This window comes from Panthera tigris, chromosome D2 (assembly GCF_018350195.1).
Source record: "Panthera tigris isolate Pti1 chromosome D2, P.tigris_Pti1_mat1.1, whole genome shotgun sequence".
Lineage (NCBI taxonomy): Eukaryota > Metazoa > Chordata > Mammalia > Carnivora > Felidae > Panthera > Panthera tigris.
In genome coordinates, this window is record NC_056670.1 from 9,508,856 (window position 1) to 9,526,694 (window position 17,839).

The following is a 17,839-nucleotide window of genomic DNA, read 5'->3' on the forward strand; positions in this document are numbered from 1 at the left end:
AGGCAAAGGCCTAACTCCCAATAAAGATGGAATAATAGCAACACTCAAGGCAAAGTTTAATCTGGGAGAGGTACTGGGGTGGGGGAAACAAACGAGTCATACAGATAAAACCCTGCATTGCTACTAAAATTAATATGTTTGCCCTAGAAAAAGTAACTGTGTATCACTCTGAGGTTTCTCAGTAGGAAGCCTTTCAAGGCAGAAAGTTACAAAGTAACAGCATCCAGAAAAGGTATCTGAGCGCAATTAATGAATGTGAGAGCCATTCATAAAGCTCTCCCACTTTTGATCAAAATAAGGGCAAGTGACTAACCCCTGGCTGGTTCCTACAGGTTGGGGAGATGGATGAACAAAAGCAGCAGTGGATGCAAAGGAACAAACAAATCTGTGTTATCTCGGGATTGCACACACCACGGTCAATGCCATGGGCAGAGGCTGCCCACGGTCAATGCCAACAGGCAGAGGCATCCTGCCGGTTCATCTCATAATGGTCTAGTGAGAACAGCACTGGAAGCACAGCTCGGTTTACTGGGAGGAGAACAGGCTCGCGTCGTGCAGTCCTTGCCCCAGAATGTTGGGGACCGACTGTACATCGAGACCTCCGACTTCCATGTGGCTTGTGTCCTCAATCTCTCCAGATTAGAAATGCCCTGACCCGCCAAGCTATTTGAGGTTAATGTGTTTCCAAACTGTTGGGCAATGTCAAAAAAACAAAAAACAAAAAACAACAACAAAACTCCTCCTAACCAACCTCCCTGCCTTTCAGAATACTAAGCTAAAATAGCCAAGAATTCTCTTTCTTTCTTATATGCCCATGAGCATACACATAACACGTGCATACACAGATTCATTTTTTAAAAATTTGTCAAATATTATTATTTACGGTATCTTTCGAAATTATTTTTTAAAAATACCACATATCTAAGGGCTCCTGGCTGGCTCACTCGGTAGAGCATGTGACTCGATCTTGGGGTTGTGAGTTTGAGCCCCATGCTCTCGAGTAAAGAGATTACTTAAAAATAAAATCGTTAAAAATATACCACATCTCGTTAATTCTCAACAGAGAAGTGTGATCTTCTGAACCATGCCTTGCATAAAGCCCTCTGCAGTGCAAACTATCACAGGATGGAAATGTTGAAAAATAAAGGCATAAAATGCTTTTTAGGAGAATCAAAGGTCCATCTGAGCTCAAAATTAAATCTCCGTAGTCTATAAACATGGTGGAATTCATTACTTCTAAACATTATCTGTCAAACATGGAAAGCACTGAACACATTTTTTACAGTATGGACACTTACTAAAAATAAATAAGAAACTTCTAAATGCCTAGCCTACCTTAGGTATTAATTGGTAGGAAAGTTGCAGATACATTCATTCACTTACTCACTATTTCTTTGGGATAATACCAAGTGGTGATCACACCAATAATAGTGAGAAAAACTTTTATTGCACCCTTAAAAGCACTGAGCATTATTAACTAGTATTTTTATTTCTAAAAAATTAATTGGGCAACCGTTCATATAATTTTTGCTACTCCCAGTTTTATGAAACATTTAACATTTATTAACAGGAAAGAAATGGGAACAATACTGTCTTCCACAGGCAGTAGAGTCCTATAATGAAGTCCTAAAGCAACAAAGAGCATGAAAGAAAACAAAACAAAACAAAGCAAACAAACAAACAAACACTAAGAAATTTGCTTCCCTTTCCACAGACTGATAGATGGCAATCTCAAATTCCCAACCAAAATACCCATTATTGTTTCCTTTCAAAGCGATTCCAATCCCATAATTTAATCTGTGTATCCTTCCATCCTCCCTTCTTTCTCTGTTCTCTTTCCTTCTCTTCCAATACCAGGCAAATATTATACGCTAGAATCGAAATCCGTATGTGCAGCGATTTCGGTTTTGTTCACTGATGTGTTACAAGCACTTAGCGCCTAGCATATAGTAGGTGTTCAGTAAGTATCTGTTGCATTGAACTGGATATGCTGGGACAAGAGCAGTAAATCAGACCCAGTTCCTGCTCTCAAGGAAGTCACTCTATAGCTGAGGAAACAGACAAGAAGATCATATAAACCATGTGTTACATGGTAAATCATAGCAGGCACTGCGCAAAACGTTCTTGGAATGCAGAAGGGCATTCTATTTCTATATAGTAATTCTATTTCTATATAGATGGAGTAGTCCTATGAAATATCCAAGTGAAGATGATGTTTATCTTAAGTTAGGAGACAGAAGCAGGAATTAGCTACACAAACAAGGCAGGAAAGGGCCTTCCAGGTAGAAGAAATAGGGCACATAAAGGAATGAATTATGAGATCACAGGGCACTGCCTGCCCAACTAAGGAGAGGCTTGTGTAGAGGTAAGAGAAGTAAAGTTATCAGGCGTCAAGGCTCAAGTGTAACTCATGGAAACCACCGAAGAATTTCAAACAAAGAAGCAATTTGATCAGATTGTGATCTTCGAAAGCCAGTTTTGAGGGTGGGGAGGAGGAAATGTGCGAAGACTGAAGGGCTAACGTCTAAGTGAGGATGAATTACATTTGTTTAGGCCAGAGTGTGGTGGGTAGAGGGGATGAAGGAGGGGACAGAGACGGATAAATAATTGTTGAATTAATAGAAAGACCAAGAATCCTATCCTAAGAAGCCCCAGTATTGGAAAATAAAAGAGCCTATAAACTTGGCTGAGAAAGTGATAATCGAATATTAACAGACTTACTATCTTTGGGTAGGAAAATGCATTTGACTGAATTTGACAGTTTCTCTTCAGTTCTGAAGTACCAGAGAAGACTGAATCTTCTCTCTAGATTATTAAATAATACCATGCTTGGTTTTCATACATTCTATTTTCAAACATATCTTGTTGTTTATCACATCACAGTTTTCACAGGATGAACATCAAAATCAACTTTTCAAAGGAAACAGCGCAGACGTCCCAGCACAGCACTTACAGGTGACGTACCGTGGGGTCAGCATAAGTAATCCCCAATTAGTCCACTTGTGCAAAGACAGCTGTCCCCACAGTCTACCTACAGAGCATCTTCCCCACTCACTCTTCATATAGCAAACAGCAGCCACACAGCAGCAGCTCATTAGGTAAGATTAAACAAAAGTGAAACCCAGGTGACTAAGGAGGAGGATTAATATATTTCGATATAAATACAGAGTCTGAATGTCATGTCAAATTATATGTGCACAGACCAACTAATGGAATGCCCCTGAGACGTTACCACCCAATAAAAGATGCTCCCAGGAATCTCCCAGGAGGTAACAAAACTGCTTATGAAAACTGAGTAGGTAATCGCCAAACAGACACTTCCAGATGGGATTTTGAATTGGAACATGTCGTTTATCTGTCTCCCCTCCCCCCCTTGACAGTCAACCTCTATAAGCCATCTTGGGGTGGCACATTCCCCATGCACAACTCCTGTGACAGCCACATTCTTCAAGGATGAGGGAGATGGTTACAGAGAAGGAGTGTCGAGGGTTACAGAGAAACGTGTGCTCTCCCTTACAGCGGGGGCTTGCTGGATTTTTATAACTGCTCACAGTACAGTTTTTAGCACTCTAGCAGACTGACCCAAAGCAGCGACTTCCTGACTCTTGGGGGAAAGTCTCTAGACCCAGTAAAATCAAAATGGAAGTCGTTCAGGACTAGAGTCCCATCTCAAAAATCCCTAAAATGGAGGGAGGGGGGTCTCTTGTTGGCAAAGTTTCTTCAAAGGATGCCAAACAGTGTTCTCCACCTCTCTGTATCTCTCACAGTACTTACTAAGCACTAAATAAATGAAATGAATCACTCAAGTGGTAACCAACACTATCCTTGACTGTAAATTACAGAGCGTGGCAAAGGCAGGGAACTTCAGGCAATTTACACTGACAGTCAGTCTTCTCTTCAAAAGCCAGGGCCTGACCTTGAACTCTGTCTGGGTTTATTTTGCTCCAACCTAAGTCCACATGTAGTAACTTTGAGGGATAATATTTATTTCCCTGTTGGTAAAGAGACTATTGTGTCATGCAGAGCCACTGAACCTTGTTAATTTCATTATTTGGCATGCCCGGTTATAACCTCAGGCATTTTAATTGCTATTTTATAGCCCTTAAAAATCCTTTTCCTGAAAATGAAAATCAGTGAAGCAGATTTGATAATCTGTGGAGGGTTGATAGAACAAAAAACTGTTGTGTGATCCTTATGTTCCTTATAAATTTATTTCAGAGGGAAAATTAACTAGGTTGCATAGATTTATTATGTAAATTAATCTTTCTCCTTCTGTATCCCAGAGCATTTTATAGGCATAGTAGGTACCTATCAATATGTCGTGCACCAGTGAATAAATGAGTTAATTTCATTAGATTTTTCAATATGGAAGGATTATGAAGGTCACATTCTATCATTCATAGTGAAAGTCTGGCACAGTAGTACAATGTGTGGTTCAGAGGGATTGGTTTAAAAGCAGTTTCGGGGGCAGCTGGCTGGCTCAATCAGTAGAACATATGACTCTTGATCTTGGGGTCATGGGTTCAACAAGTCCCATGTTGGGTGTAGAGATTACAAATAAATGGGGATTACAATAAATAAATAAATAAATAAATAAATAAATAAATAAATAAATAAAACAAAGAAACAAGAAGCTCTAAGGTCAACTAAAGTTAACAGATGTTATGATTTTCAATATGCTGAAAATACTTTTCTATTATTCACTTAATATTAGAAGTAACAAAGATATTCTTAGCTGTTATCTTTCTCTCAGGCTCTGAAAACTCTTATATTACAAAAAATCTACTTATAGAGAAATCAATATACCAGGCAACGTGTCAAGCAAAAAAAAATGTTAACAGAAAACCAAAACAGCAAACAGTAAAACTCCTATCAGCCATTTGATATATGTATTTGGGGAAGTGTGTGTGTGTGTGTGTGTGTGTATGTGTGTGTGTGTGTGTGTGTGTGTGTACATGTTTACCTGTGTGTATGTTTATATCTGGGGAATTAAAAAACAGTATGATTTTAGGTATGAAAATTGTGTCCTGTTTTTTTTTTCTTTTTTTAAGCAGACTCCATGCCCAGCACAGAGCCCAACACAGGGCTTGAACTCATGACCCTGAGATCAAGACCTGAGCTGAGATCAAGAGTCTGACACTTAACCAACGGAACCACCCAGACGCCCCTAAAAATTATTATTTTTTTAATTGAATCTACTCTCTACATCATGTCGTCAGGGAAATGTAAATTCAAACAATAATGAGATATCTACCATCACATACTGATTATAATGGGCAAAACCCAGTACAATGACAACACCAAATGCTGACAAAGGTGTGGAGCAATAGGGACTCTTGTTCACGGCCGGTGCGAACACAATATGGTGCAGCCGCTTGGAAAGACAGCTTGGTGGTTTCTTACAAAATGAAGGATACTCTTCCCTCTTACCCACCTCCATGGGATTTTCCCAAAAGAGCTAAAAATTTATTTCCTCACGAAGACGTGGATGTTTATAACAGCTTTGGTCATAATTGTCAAAATCTGGAAGCAACCAAGTTGTCCTTCAGTAGCTGAATGAATCAGTGAGCTGTGGTCCATCCAGACATGGAATATTATTCAACAATAAAAATAAATGAGTTATTAGAGCACGAAACGACATGGGAGAAACTTAAATGCATATTATTAAGTGAAAGAAGTCAACCTGAAGTGGATAAGTACTATACGATTCCATCTCTAGGACATTCTAGAAAAAGCAAAATCATGGAGAGAGTAAAAAGACCAGTGGTTTCCAGGAGTTGGGGGCATGACAAGGGGTGAATGGATAGAGCACATAGGGTATGATACTATAATGATGGATACATGTAATCTTTATTTGTCCAAATACATACAATACACAGTAAACACCAAGAGTGAACCATAATATAAACTATGGACTGGGTGCTAATGATGTGTCAATGTCACATCAGCTATAACAAATGTACCCCCCTCTGGTGGGTCCATGTTGATCATGGGGGAGATTATGCATATTTGGGGGCAAGGGGATATATGGGAAATCTCTGATCTTTCTCCCCACTTTTGCTGTTAACTTACAACTGCTCTAAAAAAAAGTCTTAATTTTAAAACATTGAGTCTCCCATGTTTAATGCTTAGCCAGTTATCTATAGTAATATTTTCCAAAAATTCAGCTAAACATGGTTTTCTTCTGATTATTTTGGCCAATGAGTGGAAAAAAATCCAGCAGTCACATGAAAATCATACCTGCTGATTTATAAACGCTGAACTCATCTTAAACAGATGTATTTAGGGGTAGTTTGTGAGAGTCTGTGAAACTTACATGTATTTTAGGCATTTATTTACTTAATTTAGAATCAAAAGTGAAAAGTTAAAAGATGTGTTAAGTTATGGGTTTTACTTATTTTTATAAAGTGCAAAATATTTACAGGACTGTCTGGGTGTTTATTTACTTGATCAAGTGGTTTTATACCATTTGAGCACATGTTTTATTTAATTGCAATGAAAGGTTTAATAGGTTAAGAAGTATGAAGAAGGCAGAACCCATGTGTAGGTAGCTCGGGAAAACATAAAGGAATTACCATTGAGATGTTACAGGAGAAAAACTCATGATAATGAAGATGAACAGAAAATAGTGACAGAAGGGGAAAAATAATTAAATGCAAAGAGAAGAAAAATGCAATCAGACTAGCCAGATAAAAACACCAGATATGAAAAAATCAACACATTGTCAGAAGTGTAAAAGAGCAAAGCACAGAAAATATGTGCCATCCACTTGAGTTCTGCAGTGTAAAATCACAGGGCAAGAGTGAAACACATTAAGTAAGCATTGGTATATAACAATCACATCCTAGTTTTATAGCATATGTTACACTGGGTATGAGCCGGTCACAGCTAGCCTTTTGATCTAGTTTGAAGCACTGTAGCAGATGGTAATTGGACTGAAATAAATCACAGATAATGACTTAAGAGTCACGTATTAAAACCTGGGGCACCTGGCTGGCTCAGTTGATTAAGCATCCAACTTCGGCTCAGGTCATGATCTCACAGCTCCTGAGTTCAAGTCCCGCATTGGGCTCTATGCTGACAGCTCATAGCCTGAAACTTGCTTCAGATTCTTTGTCTCCCTCTCTCTGACTCTTCCATGCTCATATTCTCTCTCTCTCTCTCTCTCTCTCTCTCTCTCTCTCTCTCATTCTCTTTCTCAAAAATAAATAAACATTAAAAAAAAGAATCACGTATTAAAATTTACTCACTAGATTTAATCCAGTTTAATAAGTATCTGTCCTTGCGTTCAGGGATGAAGGGTTTCAAGTCCTTTTGTTAACTTCCCTCTTACACAGAGCTACCACCGTTAAGCATTCTGCAGGCCTACACACACAAACCACTAGGTTTTACTTAGTTTAGGGAGTTGTTAGGTATTAGAGATACTGAAAATGTATTCATTCAAAGGCAAACTTAAGAAATAGTAATATCAACGTGCCTTAAATTGCATCAAGATCCATAACAATGTTTCTGCTCTTGGACCTAGTAATTTGATTTCAGAAAATCCAAAAAAAAAAAAATTCCTAACAACCCAAAACTCAGTGGGTAAAGTTCTGGGTTCAAAAACCTCATTATAATATATATTTGTAAGAGTGAAAAACGTGAAAAAAAAACCCAGTAACAGGACAACTAAGAATACCATCTTGTATCTTTCAAACAGGCTATTTTTCTGCCACTAAAAATGACGACTAGAAATGAGGTGGAGAATCCCCACTATATAAAGCTGACCCAGGAAGCAGTTAATCCATAACTGTGTATACAGTAAGTAGAAAAAGGACGTAACACAACAATCTAGAAAGAAATTTCTCAAAGTGATAAATATGGTTATGTTGGCATGTTAAAAACTGCTGTTGTAGTTGTGCTGTTAACAGATTTATATTTTGTAACAGGAAAAATAAACTTAAAACAAATAGTGAAAATGGTACTTTGGCTAATCCTTTGGTGAGATGTCGAACAATACAAAATGAGGACTTTTCCTCTACCGAGTATTCTTATGACTAAATCTGGTAGCATCTCTCCAAGTTTTCCTTTGCTCCATTCAACATACATTTATGGAACGTTTGCTCTGTATTGTGCTGTTCCCTATATGCATTTCACTCACACCTCCAAGGGCCAGTCTCCTGACATTTCATACTAAATACAAGGACTTTTGCCTTTCTTCTTTAACGTGTTCTATGTAACGATTTCTGACTCCCTGTCAATTCACAACCAGGTCATATTTTGTATTCTGAAATACCACTGCAGACTGTGCCAAAGACAAGAACTACTAATCACTTGTGCGAAATAGTCTACTGCCATTTCTGAAATGGAAAACACTGTGTCTGCCACTCCAGGACGCGTGTCAGACTCCAGGGGGTTTCAGAAAGCGGCAGGCCCCTCCTCTCTTGCTGCTGGCAGTTACCACTGCCTTCCTTTCTTGCACAGCATCCTGGTGCACCAAAGTTAATCATTACCCATCTTCCCTCACGCATCTTTCAGAGCGTATGCTTGGAGAGACAGGGGCACAGGTGGCACAGGTACAGTCCCACTCTTAAGGGACTCTCCATCCTCTTCATGTTTGATGCAAGAACCACGGTGCCGAATTTTACAAATACGTTCCTGTGGCCGCCACCAATTTCATAACCTCGTTTGTGCACATCACAATGCGAAGTCACAAGAGTCACCAAGGACCCTCAGTGACTAATTTGGTGGACACTCTCTGGAGTTTTGTTATTAGATTTTTCTCCTGTATATGACAGTGTTGATGGTTTCCTCCTCCTTGCAACGTTCTCCTTCCTTCCAGCAAAACCACCCCACCCGTCCCCTTCGGTTTCCATCTAGCCCTTGATGCCCTTACTCAGGCTCCTCCTCCTTACCTGTCTTTTCATGTTGGTGCTTCTCAAGGCTCTGTCTTGCCCCAGCCTCTTCAGATGACCTCACCTGTTGTCTTCCACTCACCATTCCAAGTCCACAATCTCATTATACCTTTCCCTATCCTGCTCTGTGCTCAAGGAAGATGACCTCTAAAGAGCCTCAAAGCATTTCCTTGCCCTTTGGTTTCACTGTGGATTTGGCCAATGGAAGACCAGAGGTCAGAGAGTGGGAAGGGAGAGAGGTCATAATATGTATTCCCCAGCCTGTTGTCCTGCTGGGCCAAGTCTGGTAAGGGCCAAATTCCTCTACTGAAGGCTATAAATACTATTAGGCATTTCTCTCCTACAGCCATATCTACAGCTTTCGCTTCTACTTGTCCATGTTCTGGTAAGTGCTCCTTCCCTCTGGCTCTCCAGACCTAATGTGGACAATGGCTCTATTCTGTTGCTGGTCCCAGTGTGTTTTATCAATCCAGTTGGCTTCCTTAAGCCTTCCCATAACCTCCATGAACCATCTTATCATTGAATTCCCCTTAATTACCCCATTTGCACATGACCTCTGTTTCTTGTTGGGATCTTGACTCATACCCCATCTTATTCTCATTCAGCTTGGACTGCCGCCACAGGGCAATGACTTTAAATCACTATCACCCATCTCTTTCCAATTTCCAAGTATATAGTTCAAAGCACCTTCCAGGTATTCTAAAATAACTTCAGATTAACACACCCTAAATTAAATCCATCTCCTTCAAGGACCTCTGCCTGCCCTACCCACATCTCCCTTCAAGCCATTGCTCTCCCTGTAATTCTCATTTTGGGGACAGACAACCATCCACCTGCCTGCATAATCTGGAAAACTGGCAATTATCTCATTCTCTCTGGCCTTTTATCAAGTATTTTTCGTTGTATCTCCTACGTAGTTCTTAAGTCTCTTACTTCTCTGCAACTGCATGGCTTCCACTTCAGTTCAGATTCCATCCTCAATATATTGTACAGGAATCCCTGCCGTCTCTCACCAACTAGGTTGGGATCAATTTGAGGAAAAAGACCCTCGTTTGCTAGAGTCTCCAGTAAATAAATGCATTGCTTGAGTGAGTGAATGAGTGAGGAGCAAACTGAACATGAGAATAACAAAATTTCGCTTTTCCCATAGGCCTTAGAAATAGTCCCGAACCATTTCAATCTGTATGTGCCCGCGCGTGCTCACACACACACGCACACACAGCACACATGTGTTTCAGAATTAATGCAATCCATGAATCGTAATTGTTTTCTTTGTTTTGTGTGTGTGGGTGCGTTTTGGATTCAAAGCAGTGGTGTGCTAGAAAGTAATTCACAATCAGCTTTCTGAGGGAAAAGGCCAAAGCTCTGATCTGTAGCACTTGCAGTTTCCGTGCTGACAATACGGCCATCACTGCCAATTTCAAGCTACCAAGGCAACATCAGTAAATAGGAGCCAGCAGACAGGGCTCTCCTGAGCTGCAACGAGCTGGTCTAGCATACACTGAGAGGCACGTCTGACACAGGGAAGGCTAGATTCCCCAGCTCATCAGAGATTTCCGAAAGAACACAATTGCATGGAATGGAGTGTTTGAAGATTCTACGTGAACAATCATGTGGATTAACAGTCATTTGCCAGGGAAATAATAAAAATAACACATACGGTTACGGATATCATCAGAATCTGATCATCATTTGACCAGATTTAAATGATCATCATTCAAATTAAACAAAATTTAATTTCGTTTCATGGAAAACTCCCCTCCTTTGTTTTCTTCAGTTTATTTTAACTTGATCGAATAAGCATTTACCACGTGCCTGTATTTTGTGGGTCTCTGTTCCAGTGGGAGGAGCCAAATCTGAAAAAACAGCACTCTGTCCACACTACTGATCAAGGAGAATGCCTTACTGCTTGAGAGCTGCGATGTTTCTACCCGGTGGAAAGATGGGTAAAAGCTGCTATTTCTAACTGGGAAGACCCACAAAGTGGTCTCGGGAGAACAGGCTTGAGTTGCACTTGGGTAAGAAAAACTACAATAAACTGAGAGACAGAGCAAAGGGAGACTGAGGTTAGCAAGGGTACATGGTTTTGTTTGTGGCACACACAGTAGGCACACAATAAGTATTTATTGAGTGAATGGATGAATATGTAAACGACTCACCTAATAAAAGATTGAGGGAATGAAGGAAAGGTAAAGGCAGAGATGTGACAGGTCATTTGGTTTGGGTTTGACCCATTGGACCTAAGGTTTCAGCTTGCAGCACCTGTCCCAGTATTACCTATTCAACCTTAATTCCTGTTACTCCTAGATCACTTGTAGTGACGTTACTAATCCCTCCTTATCCCAAGGTACATCTATCCTAAGTGCGGTCTCCATCAGAAGCACTCGTGGCCAAGCCTCCGAGGGAGTGCAACAGCCCTCCAGGCCCTCAACCAGAATCCACTCTGGCCCTTCCCCACAGTATCACCCAGGCCGCAGGCAGAGTCAGCTCTTCGAAATGCCAAAGTGAAAGTCTGATGATTTCTGCCATTCCTTCACTGCTCACGCAAGATTAAGACTTCTCAGCGGTTTGGGCTGTTCTTACAACAAAGTCAAAGCTCCTTAATGTGGCTCACAACGTCTATCTGATCTGGTCCCCACTGCCTTCTTCAGGCCAACACCTTCCCCCCGCCACCGACCCCCTTGTACCGGCCCACAGCCTTCTTTCAGACCATCATGTTGTGTATGCAACACTCCTCTTCGTAGGAGTCCTCTCCCTTCCTCCTGTCACCACACTGCACCTAACACTCTGTCCTCTGCGACTAGGTCAGACGCTTAGAGCTCCATGTACCTTTCCTTTGCGGAATTCATCCCAGCTACAAATGTCTACTTACTGTCATGACTGTTTGATTAATGCCCATCTCTCCCACTAGTCTGTATGTTCCACAGGGAGAAGCTGTATCTGCTTTTACTCAGGGGCTTGGCACCAAAAAGCTGCTTAATAGATGTTTGTTGAATGAATGAATGAAATGGCATGCTCATTTCAATCTCCGCATCTTTAAAGATTGTTCCCATTCTTCTCTTTTTTTTATTTTTTTGATGTTTATTTTGATGTTTATTTAATGTTTATTTTATTTATTTATTTAATGTTTATTTAGTTGCAGAGCATGAGCGGGAAAGGGGTAGAGAGAGAAGGAGACACAGAATCCAAAGCAGGCTCCAGGCTCCCCCAAGCTGTCAGCACAGAGCCTGACTTGGGGCTTGAACCGCGAGATCGTGACCTGAGCAAAGTCGTATGTTTAACCAACTGAGGCACCCAGGCGCCCCAAGATTGTTCCCCTTCCTGAAGAGACTTCACCCATCCCCACCACCATGAACAAAATCCCGCCATGAACAAAAATCGAGTATTTCCTTCATGCCCAGCTCAAACCTGTTATTTAATTCAACAAATATTCATTAATGAATTCTCATGTTCTGAGTCCTGTGTTACAAGGACACAGACTATGCGGTTACACGAGATCTTATCAGCTCCCCTGAGGAATGCCTATTCTACCCAGCAGGATCCCCCACCAATTGTCAGACTATGTGTAAGTGCACTAATATAGGTGTGGTTGAAATCTGTGGATACATGGTGGAGAAATAGGTCGACAGTCTCTGGATATTCAATATGGTTTCACAAAGAAAGAGGCATTGGGTCTGAAGTTACAAAGCTTTCTTCTTGAATGTTTTTCTATTTCTTAGGGGAAAAAATCACAATAATATGTGTAATTTTTAAACCTACTACTTACAGGGGTGCCTGGGTGGCTCAGTCGGTTGGGCGGCCGACTACAGCTCAGGTCATGATCTCACGGTCTATGAGTTCGAGCCCCACAGCGGGCTCTGTCCTGAGTGCTCAGAGCCTGGAGCCTGCTTCCAATTCTATGTCTCCCTCTCTCTCTGCCCCTTCCCTGCTTGCTCTCTGTCTCTCTGTCTCTCTCTCAAAAATAATAAACAATAAAAAAAAAATTTAAACCTCCTACTTACTGGGTTTCTGCCCTGTGCCAGTCACTCTGATTGAGGCTTTTTATAAATTTACCAATTTAATCCTACTTTATAATCTTTTCGGACTCTACCTTTTAGTAACACTGGTCTACAATAAAAGTCCACTCAAGTATACATTGAATAATTGTTAAATAGTTTTACTGAATGTCCTGGCTTCCCCAAATATGGCTCAAAAGCTGGGATCTGATACTGTGTTTCTTCCTCATTCTGACTCTACCCTCTTCTACCAGGATGCTACCCTAGACACAGGCTAAGTGGTTAATGGATACCTTCAGATGAGTGGAACCCAGGTGGTCTTTGAGCGTATGTGGCAAAGAGCTGCTATTCTAGTCAAAGTGTTCCATAAACAAGTTATCATAATCATGAGAGTTTTAACTTCTTGATTGCATATGATTTTCTTTTAAATGCAAAAATATGAGGATTAACAGTACACACCTGCCGTACCTATTTTTTTTTTTTTGACACGTGTCCTAAAAAGATCAAGAAACACTGAGGAAGAAATAAATTGGAATTTCAATCCATTTCCCAAGAGTTTCCTAGGTACAGGTGCCCTGCAGGTGACTAGCATGCTTTACTTCGCTTTGTCCTCCTACAGCCCTTTGAGAGCGATAGTGCTATCTCTGTGTCACAGATAAGAAAACCAAGGATCAAATGAAACTTACGCAACTCAGTGGAGATCAAACAGAACTGGCACCCACGCCTTCTTTTTAATTTTATTTTTAAAAGTAAGCTCTACACCCAACGTGGGGCTTGAACTCATGACTCTGAGATCAAGAGTTGCATGCTCTACTGACTCAGCCAGCCAGGCACCCCAACACCTTCTGATCTTGAGGCCTATCCTCTCCTATCATACTTACATTTCCTTAGATGCAAAGCTGTCCCATAATGACCTGTCCTACCTGATCCCTTGCCTTCCTGCATTAAATGGGTTTTATTCTTGGCAAAGTATTTCGTAGACAACTTATTGTCATTACAAAACCTTTGTCTTCTCAATTGTTAAGGCAGTCTTTTATTTATTTTTAATTTTTCAAAGATGGTCTTTTAAAAATAAAAATGTGAAGCTTGCCATAATACAACTTCATTACGCACTCTTCCAATGTTTGTTCTAAAGAAACAAAGTAAACTAAAAAACAGCAGTAACGGCCACAGAGAAAGAAAGCAAACGATGATTTACTGACTTCCCAGAACCTCCCTACTTACATACACCGGGCCAGGTCACTTTCTCAGGATTTGCACGGCCTAGAACACGAAGTTATTGAACACAGTCAAGCTTCAAACTTCAACAGAAGTCAGCAATGGGAAAAACACAGTCTATGTCCAAATCCTGTGATCCCAACACTTTCTTACGGTAGCATCTTTGAAATCGTCACAGGCATTAAATAAAAACGTTTTATGAAATATAAGAGTAAGATAAACTCCCCTTTTCGGGCCATTATAGATAAGTGGCTTCTGGCCTCATTTATGATCTCTTGGCTAAAGGATCACACAGCCTTCATTCTCCTGGGATGTTATCTGTGTTATAACTTAACAATGGAGACAAGTCATGTACAGAGCAGAATACATCTACGTGCCTTACAATTACTGCATTATGTGCGCTCCATGGTGTAATATGAATTATAACTTTCATTCTTCACAAGATAAAAAGAAATTTAAGCACATTTGTTAGTCCAATAAAAAAAAAAAAACCATCTGGCATCAGTATGGTGTGGTTTGGCAATGAAGACCAGAGACTGTAAAACTAGCCTAATATAGACAAATGGAGAGATAAAGAGCACATTAGAGGTGAAGCATTCCACAGGGTGAGTTTCACACGGATGATTGGAATTTCTCAATAAAAGCATAAGAGCACTTAATATTTCCTGACCTATGTTTTGGAGGTCAGATCAAGAATGACTGGTTAATATATCTGGAGAGCAAAGAAATTCTTTTTATAATACCAAGTCACACACGTAAACGTATATAAAAGCAATATACAAATGCAAATTTTTAAGTTAACATTATTTACAGGGAATCTGAAAAGGGAGTTTAAGATTTAAAATGTAATTAAATGATAAATATTTATTAGCCAAAAGCGAAGCTTATACAATCAAATGCAAATCGATACCTCCCTCTGTCATTTTACTGTAATAAAAGGTCAGTACCCTCCAAATAAAAGACTAATAACATTGTGGTATTTCATACAAGGAAGTCAGAAAATAAAATGGACAAATGAGGCTACTAATTGTGACTAATCACACAATGTTTCCAAGAATTCTTTTTTTTTTTTAATTGAGTAGGCTCCATACCCAACATGGGGCTCAAGAGTCACATTCTCTACCAACTGAGCCAGCCCAGGTGCTCCAGGAAGAATTCTTTCTAACAACCATTCTAAGGGCGCCTGGGTGGCTCAGTCTGTTGAGCGTCCGACTTCAGCTCAGGTCATGATCTCATGGTTTGTGGGTTTGAGCCCTGTGTCAGGCTCTGTGCTGACAGCTCAGAGCCTGGAGCCTGCTTCGGATTCTGTGTCTCCCTCTCTCTCTGCCCCTCCCCTGCTCATGCTCTGTCTCTCTCTCTCAAAAATAAATAAACATTAAAAAATTTAACACATGAATTCTTTTTAAAAAGTAGACTAACTTGTAGGAAATTAGATAAACTTATCAAATGACAGAGCACCAGATCTATGGGTCAAATACGAGAAGAAAAAACTATCTGCATCATGTTCCAATGTCCTAATATCACAGTAGGCTTATCCAAGTTTTATTTTCTTTCTTTCTTCAAAAACAAAGCTAATAAATACATCTAAACTTCAACCATTCACAGAAAACATATTAAACAAAAAACTGGGGAAGCCAGCATAATTGTCCCAGAGGATTTATACTGAAATCAATACTATTTATCAGTCTTAAAAGATACAGAGTATTTTCAATAACCTTACTCAGAGTGAGGAAACACCTCACTAAGATTTCTTATTATGAAACTCATTTTTAGACTAAAATTGAAATGTTCCTTAATTAAAGTGTATCAACATTATTAAATTTACAAAAACTTAATAAATATCCAGCTTGGTGGCTTTCAACTCTGCTATAAATCAGGATCCCCTGTGAAACTTTTAAAAACCTATTGAATCAAAATCTCTCAGGTAGATTCAGAATGCCTCAATTTCCTTAAAGCTTCATAAGAGCTTTGAGAATTGCAGTCTATGCTTTCATTCTCTGAATCAGGGGCACTTCGGTGGCTCAGTCGGTTAAGTGTCCGACCTCAGCTCGGGTCATAATTTCATGGTTTGTGTGTTCAAGCCCTGCATCAGGCTCTGTGCTGACAATGCAGAGCCTGCTTGGGTTTCTCTCTCTCTCCCTCTGTCTCTGCCCCTCCTCCACCCATGCTTTCTCTTTCAAGAATAAATAAATAAATCTTTAAACAAACAAATAAAATAAAAGTTTTCCGAATCAAGTGTTGTGCAATAAGATCACGAAGAATGATAGAATTTGAAACGAAAGACTGAAGTTATTTTACATTTGATCTTTTTAGACAATAAATTGTTCCCCATTTGCATCCTGATGGTTATATGTGAACTGTTACATCTAATTTTATTAAATTCCGTAACATATGAACAATATGGACCACAGACGCCTCAAGTCCAAAAGCTTTAAACACACACGATCTGATCCTTCTTTTTAGCTATCTTCCTTCAAAACAACAGGCAGATAAAACTTAAAAGTCTTATAAAATCCTTCCTTTGTGATTTCCTAACATCAGATCTTAAATCCAATTGTACATGTTGTTATCACTTAAAATCCAAATGTCAAGATGAGTTATATCTCCACGTGGTTAAAGATATGAAAAGCCTAACACTTTCATCCTAACTCTTCCAAAAGAGTTAATCCATATGGAAAGGTTGGGTGGGAGCTTATGGTACTAAAATTTGTTTGACTCTAATAAGTAGGTACTTACAAAAACCCTTTTGAGAGCTGGATATCTAAAGTCAGATCAAGTCAAACTCACAGATTCATTGAGGCAATACTATGGATTAGGGAAAGAAGGGATTCATGTCTCTGCCTTCAAAAATATGACAAGTCAGGGGCGCCTGGGTGGCTCAGTCGGTTAAGCATCCGACTTTGGCTCAGGTCATGATCTCACGGTTTGTGGGTTCGAGCCCCACGTCAGGCTCTGTGCTGACGGCTCAGAGCCTGGAGCCTGCTTCAGATTCTGTGTCTCCCTCTCTCTCTGCCCCTCCCCTGCTCATGCTCTGTCTCTCTCTGTCTCAAAAATAAATAAACGTTAAGAAAAATTAAAACAAATACGACAAGTCAGAGCACATACCAGATAGAGATGAGCAATTCAAGGACCCTTCCACTAGAATGTGGCTGTGAGTCTTGTCTTTCACTTCTTTCCTTCCTGCTTTTATCCTATGCCGCAGACAACCTGAGCCAGGTACCCATCCTCCACCCCAAATGTGCCTACGACACATACCAGCATGCCCCTCTCTATAAATATCATTTCTGCTGCAGAAATCCTACAGATCCTTCAAGGTCTATTTAAAAGACACGTTCATGTTTAGCACACACTGGATTTGTTCTTTCCCGCCAATGATTTCCCATCTCATTAAAGAACAAAGTCACCAAGAATGGTGTGCACCAATGTCCCATGAGGCAGCACTGAGGAAGCCACTCATGAAGTGACTGATTATCACGGCCAGTACACTCCTTCTCAAGCACTACACTTGTCCTACTGCAGTACCAATGTCAACATAATTTCTCTCTAAGAAACACCCAGGCCAGGAGGACAGATGCGTTCGAGTTTTCAGCTCCTTTATTTAAAGAAACCAGGTTTTGAAGAATATAATTTTTTTTTCAAACTGTTATTTATTTTGAGAGAGAGACAGAGAGAACACGAGCAGGGGAGGGGAAGAGAGAGAATCCCAAGCAGGCTCTGTGCCCTAAGCACAGA

The 17,839-nt window shown here is 40.2% G+C and overlaps 1 protein-coding gene and 1 long non-coding RNA gene across 4 annotated transcripts in view; one reads left to right on the plus strand and one right to left on the minus strand.

Annotated features, from left to right (window-relative positions):
* CHRM3 (cholinergic receptor muscarinic 3) overlaps positions 1 to 17,839 on the minus strand; it is a 519,334-nt gene that overhangs the window by 476,079 nt on the left and 25,416 nt on the right. The gene's annotated exons all lie outside the window — the stretch shown is intronic.
* Positions 1,136 to 11,986, plus strand: LOC122231706. 3 transcript variants are annotated; one of them, XR_006208935.1, is made up of 5 exons: positions 1,136 to 2,528; positions 2,884 to 2,955; positions 7,700 to 7,800; positions 10,736 to 10,912; positions 11,242 to 11,986. It is a non-coding gene; the product is annotated as an uncharacterized LOC122231706 (long non-coding RNA). The 3 variants fall into 3 exon arrangements; XR_006208934.1 differs by lacking the exon at positions 11,242 to 11,986 and having other exon boundaries at positions 2,884 to 3,098; positions 10,736 to 11,129; XR_006208933.1 differs by lacking the exon at positions 11,242 to 11,986 and having other exon boundaries at positions 10,736 to 11,129.